Here is a 7,057-nt window from a genome sequence, read left to right as displayed (position 1 = left end):
ATTGAATGTAGATAAGAAAGTCAGAGTAGTGGGAGTGTGGGAGCCTCGTGAGTTGAGCCCTGGCGGCACAGTTACTGCCATCTCTTTCTGTCGCTTTCTGTGTTGATACAGCCTCCACGTGTCTCTTGTCTTTTTCCTCACTTCTTAAATTTATAAATTATTTTTCCTTTATCTTTTTAACACCACAATAGAAAAAGTCAACATGAAATGTTCCGAAACAACAAGTCATCCAACCTTACTCATGTGTCATGTCTCATCTAAAATAACAAGTGAACTAAGCCTCAGAATGGTCCCTGAAGTTACACTCATGCTTCACAGTAGTCCCTAAAATTATTAATTACTCAAATTGATACCTGAAGTTAGACGCCGGGACTCAGTGTTGTCCTGTCGGCACATTTTTTCTAGGTGGCGTCATCGGAAAGCTGATGTGGCTAATTTGGTGACACGCGGGCAAGGCTAACGGCTAGCTGAGGTGGAAGAACGAATTTTATTGACTCAATTTGGTCCCTAATGCGAAGTTTAAAATCCCTAATTTCCAAATCTGAAGATCAACCTCCAGTGCCCTTCTCTTCTCTTCTGGTCTCTTCCGTTGGTTTCTCTGCAGCATCTTGATACCCAGACGACAATGGCTAGCGTGAGCAATGCTGCTGGAAGCTCGAACAACCCACGATCGTTTGGAAGCATCATGAGAAGAATGAACAGGAACAGGGATTCGCGTTTGCCAGAATGGTGCAGATGCGGTTTGAGACCAGTGCTGCGATGGTCAATGACGGATTCTAATCCAGGGAGACCCTTCGTGGGTTGCCCAAACTACAATGTAAGTGGTTGTTGTTGTTGTTGTTTGCTGTAATTTTGGATATAAATTTGGTTGATTCTTTTACCTTGGTGCAGACTGTAGGCAAGAAGTGGTGTGGTTTGTTTATGTGGATTGATAAAATTCTTGAAGAAGATGTGATCACATGTGATGGTAGAGCAAGCCCTTCAATTGACAATGAAGAATGGAAGATGAAGTTTGCTTGGAAACTTGGAAGATTAGAGTCTGAAGTTAGGGTTCTAAAAGTGGGTGGAGTTTTGGTGTTTGTATTTATGCTGCTGGTTACAGTAGGTATTCTTATCTTAAAGTTAGATAGGCAATTTGGCCAATTGTATCTGGGAAGAAACACATGAATTATGCATGTTGTTGCTGTAGTTGTACCTGTCAGTTTGTTTGAAAGAAATGAAAATTAAAGTGATTGAGACTAGTGTGCTTGCATATGTTGTCAATAAAATAGGAGTTTATAGTTTTTGGAAAGCATCTTAATCGCATATGAGAGTGCAAAATAAAACCAAAAATCTGTCACGTATCTCTTCAAGAAAGTCATAATTCATATTTCATACTGTAGTGATTACATCCAAAATAAGGCATTATAAAGCCAGAACAATAGTCACCAACTATATCAGAGTTTTCAAAACATAAGTGTCATAAGTTTTCAATCTCCAACACTGAAATTGTAAGCAAGAAAGCATACACAGTACATTACTTCAGGCAAACAGAGAAATAAAGACACCATACTGTCCCTAAATACAAAAAACTAAGTCACTAATTCTTGGTTCTGGGTGGCTTGAATCCCGGATTAGGCACAAATCGCATTGCTGGTAGATTCGTTGCTGTTTCAGTGCTTGCAAGCTGACTGCTTGTTGGGAGAGTGCTTGCAGATGGAGTGGTTGCAGATGGAGTACTTGCAGATAGAGGAGATGGAGTGCTTGCAGATGGGGTGCTGGATGGTTGGGTGGTAGCATTGGGTGTGGACAACTTTCTCTTAGGAGGCAGTTTGGATGGCCGAACAGCAGGTTGTTGCACCTATGTATGAAACACCAAAATTTTAAAGTGACTAAGATCAACCTGATCCTGTGACACAGCTGGGGCATTACCACCATTTACAGCAGCAGTTGGAGCAGAATTGTTGACCTCACCTCCATTAGCATTAGAATTAGTAGCAGCAGCAGCCGCCGCCACAGCAGCTGATTCTTCATCAACGGCCCTCTTATGACAGTTCCTCTTTGTGTGACCAGATTCACCACAATAGCGACAATGTCCTTTTTTATGAACTCTTTTCATTGAGGTCTTCTGCTTCTTGCCTTTACTTGGCTCCTCATCAGCATCCTTTCTTCTTTTCTTCTTGATTGGCCCTGGCTTCTTTTTGAACTTTGGTGCTTGAGGTCTATTATAAGGTGATTTCTCCCACAGTGCCTGGCCAGGAATTGGATTTATATGGAAGCCATAGGTGTTGTTGTATGCTTCCATGGTCAACCAGCTATGACAGAATTCATCTGGCCTTCTACCAGCCCTGGCCAAAGCAGCACATGCATGCACACATGGCTATAGATCTCATGATGTACATCCTGACCTCCTCCAGCAGTGTAATAATAGGCTTGGCTCTAGGGTCCTTGATCCGTGAGTTGAAAACCTCACATGCATTATTGCAGATATTGTCCATTTTTGGTGCAATGCTGAAGAATGTCCTGCTCCATGAATTCTTTGGCCATTTGCATAGATAACTCCAAGCATCCTTATTTAGCTTTTCCAATTTTTTCATCCCTTCCACAAATCCCTCTTGAGTCGTAGACCTTGCACACTCCCAAAGCAAACCTCTAAGCTGATTATCCTTCCACTGTTTGTTGAAGTTCCTCCATAAATGCCATACACAGAATCTGTGATGGACATTTGGGAGCACATCCTGAACTGCATGAATTAGACCCTGCAAATCCAACAAGCCAGTCACAAAGTTTCAAATCGAGCCTCAAAATGGCCCCTAATGTTATTTTAATGAACTCATAGTGGTCCCTAAAGTTGTGTAAGTGACATCAACTTGGTCCTTAGCTTAGCTGAGTACACAGATACTACCCCTTATAATGCAACTATCAACTATGCAGCATTCAACAATTACTCAATCTAAGTAAACAGATTTGTGTTTATAAAGCAGCAGATATTCAATTCAACAATTATTTAATTCACATAACTTGGTCCTTAGCTTAGCTGAGTACACAGATACTACCCCCTATAATGCAACCATCAACTATGCAGCATACAACAATTACTCAATCTAAATAAACAGATTTGTGTTTATAAACCAGCAGATATTCAATTCAACAATTATTTAATTTACACATGTTATTCAATTTATACTACTATTATTCACTACTCAGCAGCAGGTATATCTAAGAATGACAACTGTTAGTTAGGATAACTAGCAATAGATATGCATACCTTTTGCATGTCTGAAATAAAACACCAACCATGTTGCTTGTAGTCACCCAAGTCTTGGTGCAGCAATTCCAGAAACCATCGCCAATTCTCCGTGTTTTCGATGGACACTATTGCATAAGCAATCACATAAATGTGATTGTTTGCGTCTTGACCAATTGCAGAGAGGATTTGACCACCATGTTTTGTTTTTAGAAATGCTCCATCCAACCCTATAAGTGGTCTGCAGCCAGCCTTGAACCCTCTTTTACACCCATCAAGACAAATGTACATCCTATCAAAGGTTGGATCTTCATCAGGATTGGGATGAGGTGTAACCCCAATACTCACAGTGGAGCCAAGATTAGTTTTCAGTAATGTCAACCCGTAATCCCTAACCATACCATACTGGGCAGCAGCATCTCCATAAACTATGGCCCTAGCATCCCCTAGAGCCCTTGTCAGTGAAGACTTGTTGAGGTCTAAGTCGCACTTGCTCTTAAAGTACTGGGCAGCTTCACAATGTCTAAGGTTGGGATATTTTCTTAATTTCCTAACCAGTTTGCAACCCAGCCACTTCCTGTTAGCTAGCCTGTTCTTAGTCTCTCTAGGACAAGTGTGATCGTCCATAAATGTCTTGATCTGCCAACAGTTACCCTCACTGTCCATGGAAGCATATACTACCCAGCCACACTCCTCTCCCTTACAAACAGCCCTCATCCTTAAATTGTCATTCTTCTTCCACCAGATCCGCCTTCCCTGCTGGATACAGTACTCACGAACAGCTTCCTTGAATTCCATCTTAGAATTAAATTTCATCCCAACCTTTAGTTTAAGCTCACCAAACCTTCCTCCTTCCCTAAATACCGGAAACACCTCATCTGACTCAACCTCGTCTAACTCATCCTCAGAGTTTGGTGGAGTCTTCATTTCCTCAGAGTGCCAAGACTCTTCACCATCAGATTCATCATAAGCTCCATCTTGAGCATCATAATATGCTCCCGTTTCACCAACCTTCGGAATCGGGCCAAAGAAGAATTCATCATCTTCAGACCCTGACTCTGCACACACAATCCCATCATCCTCAAGCATAACTGAACTCTTTTCATTAACATCTTTAGCATCACTCTTCTTTCCAGTTGATCTCTGCCCAACCACTTCTTCTTCCTCACTAGAGACATCATCAGCAGCAGGCCTATACGGTTCGTCCTCTACACTGTCATAACTGTCATGGGAGTCTGAAGATTCTTCCTCACTAGACAAGCTAACAAACACAGTCTTAAGATCATTTCCCTTAACAGATGCTCTTCCAAAAGTTCCAGTTGCAGCTGATCTTGTTAAAGGCCTCCTAGCATGTAATGCTGCATTCTTTACTTTCTGAGGGCCTTTTTTTGGTATATCAGACCTCCTTGATTTTTGTGATGTTGATCTTGTTACAGGTTTTGAAGTGGGCTGGGCCGTTGACTTTGGTGGTGGGTTGGGCTTCATAGTAGGAGCAGCAGTGGAGTGGCCCAGTCTTTTTGGTCGTGGGTTGGGCTTAGAAGTAGTGGCAACTGTGGGTTTGGCCATTGTTTTTGGTGGTGGGGTGGGCTTAACACTGGGAGCAGCAGCTGTGGGTGCTGCCATTTCTTTGGGTGGTGATTTGGAATAACTAACAGAAGTTGCAGTAGTGTGACTCTTATGCTTTGGTCCTGAAATACCTTTACCAGTAGGCATAGTTGGAGGGATTGTTGTTGGAGTAGGAATTGTGGTGTTCATTGCTTCTGAGGTTGGAATTGGTGGTAATGTGGTGAAAATTGTATTGACTGTCACATTGATGCTGGGGTATGTATGTGGAATAGGGTCTGGTAGCACTATCAACTCCTTGCCTTTGGATGATGCTAGTCCTGTTTTCTCATTAAACACAGGTTCAGAGACCCCATGTTCATAATACACATGGACAACTCCCTTGTTGGTCTGACCAGCATAACACATCTCCATGAGCTCTTTGTCATGTGTCAAAGCTCTAAGCCCTCTTTGCAATGGCCTATTAGGCACCAGCCACCAACAGTGAGTCACATTGTCATACCCAAGTGTCTTATAGTAGTCTCGGATAAAAAATACATCCACAGTGTCTACGTCAACTCTCGGCAACTCAAAAATCTGTCCACCACTGTAATTCACAGCTCCATCACGCTCTGTGACGAATAAGCCTCCATGGTGAAATATGATGGTAATCCAAGGATCTTCCATCTGCAATTTAGAAACAAAATTTCATGATCAACCTCATCATCTTCAACCATATTAACAAGTTGGAAACTACATTAACTGTAAATGCAGCAGAGCATAATAGATAAGAAATAGCATTTCCCTATGACAAACAGCCCTCATACAGTCAACACCTTCATTAGCCTAACCACTCTGAAAACTAGTTGCGATCAAACCCTAGCTAAATATTGCGAAACACAAACATGCATACCCACAGATAACACTCCAAAAAATCGTTTCTAACTACTGAAGAGATTAAACTAACAACCTTAACAAAAAACAGAACATTCCTTATATCACATTATATTTTTCCTTTTTTCCTTACCTTTTCCAGAGAGATGGGCCTTCGATACAGTCTTTGTTTGAGGCAAATGATGATATCCAATCCTATATAGCAGTCGTGCTCCACATAAATCGCAACAGTTACCACAATCCAACCACCGCCATTGACGAGTAAAGGGGAGCAGGGGTTTGTGTTGTATTTTGAGGGAGGGAAGACAATGCGTTACGTTAACGTTTGATGGGGGAGTCTTCAAAACCAACTTTTGGAGTGAAACGACGTCGTTTTCGGCCATTTACGCGCCACCAACAAAATTACGTCGTTTTAGCCTTGCCCGCGTGTCACCAAATTAGCCACATCAGCTTTCCGATGACGCCACCTGGAGGAAATGTGCCGGAAGGACAACACTGAGTCTCGGCGTTTAACTTCAAGTACCAATTTGGGTAATTAATAATTTTAGGAACTACTGTGAAGCACGAGTGTAACTTCAGGGACCACTCTGAGGCTTAGCTCATAACAAGTACACCTCCATTAACTGCTTGAAATTAAACTACCAAACGCCGCCTCCTCTCCTTCATTCTTCGCCTCATACTCTGTCGTTACTCCTACAAGTCTTATGTATTTTAATTTTTTTAGGAATATTAAGTATTTATATTTTATGTCACTTCTTTAGTTATCACCTTAAACCTTCAACTCCATAATAAATCTCTTACCACTCGTCCACTTGTTTTTAAATTTTTTTCTTGAAATTACTTTAATTCTGAAGTTGCTGATTTTAGTGACTTCTCCAAAATAAGCTGTCAAACCGTCAAACCTTTCAGTATTAAATTTAGGTGAATACTTAGATGCAGTCAACTTCACGTGAAGTTAATAACTGAGAGTCATTATATAAAAAATTAATTAAATTAGTCAAATAATTTAACGATTCTTAATTATCAATTTTATATAAAGTTGATTGTACCTCAATTTTCACCTTAACTTAAGGAGTACTCTCTCTCTCAGTATTTTTTATTTTTTGGTGCGCTCTCTCTAGTAGTAGTAGTATAACGGAGTAGTTTCCCCCTTTTCTCTTGTTTATTACATTTGGGCCGTCATGCGGATAAGTCCAACTCAAGACATTGGGCTTTGGACCCAAAAAGGAAAGTGTCTTAAGATGTTGTTTGAAAGTGTTTTTGTATTGTTTGAGTTTTGGTAAGCCGAAAACATTGAACTTCTGGCCAAGAAACTTGAGTCAATGCAGTAAGTGGTGGACTGGAAAAAAAAAATAAAAGGAAAATGAAGGAAAAGAAAAATATAAGAAAGGACTA

Source organism: Arachis ipaensis, chromosome B03, assembly GCF_000816755.2.
Source record: "Arachis ipaensis cultivar K30076 chromosome B03, Araip1.1, whole genome shotgun sequence".
In the NCBI taxonomy this organism is placed as follows: Eukaryota; Viridiplantae; Streptophyta; class Magnoliopsida; order Fabales; family Fabaceae; genus Arachis; species Arachis ipaensis.
The sequence above is the reverse complement of the archived record's forward strand: the minus strand, read 5'-3'. Positions refer to the sequence as shown.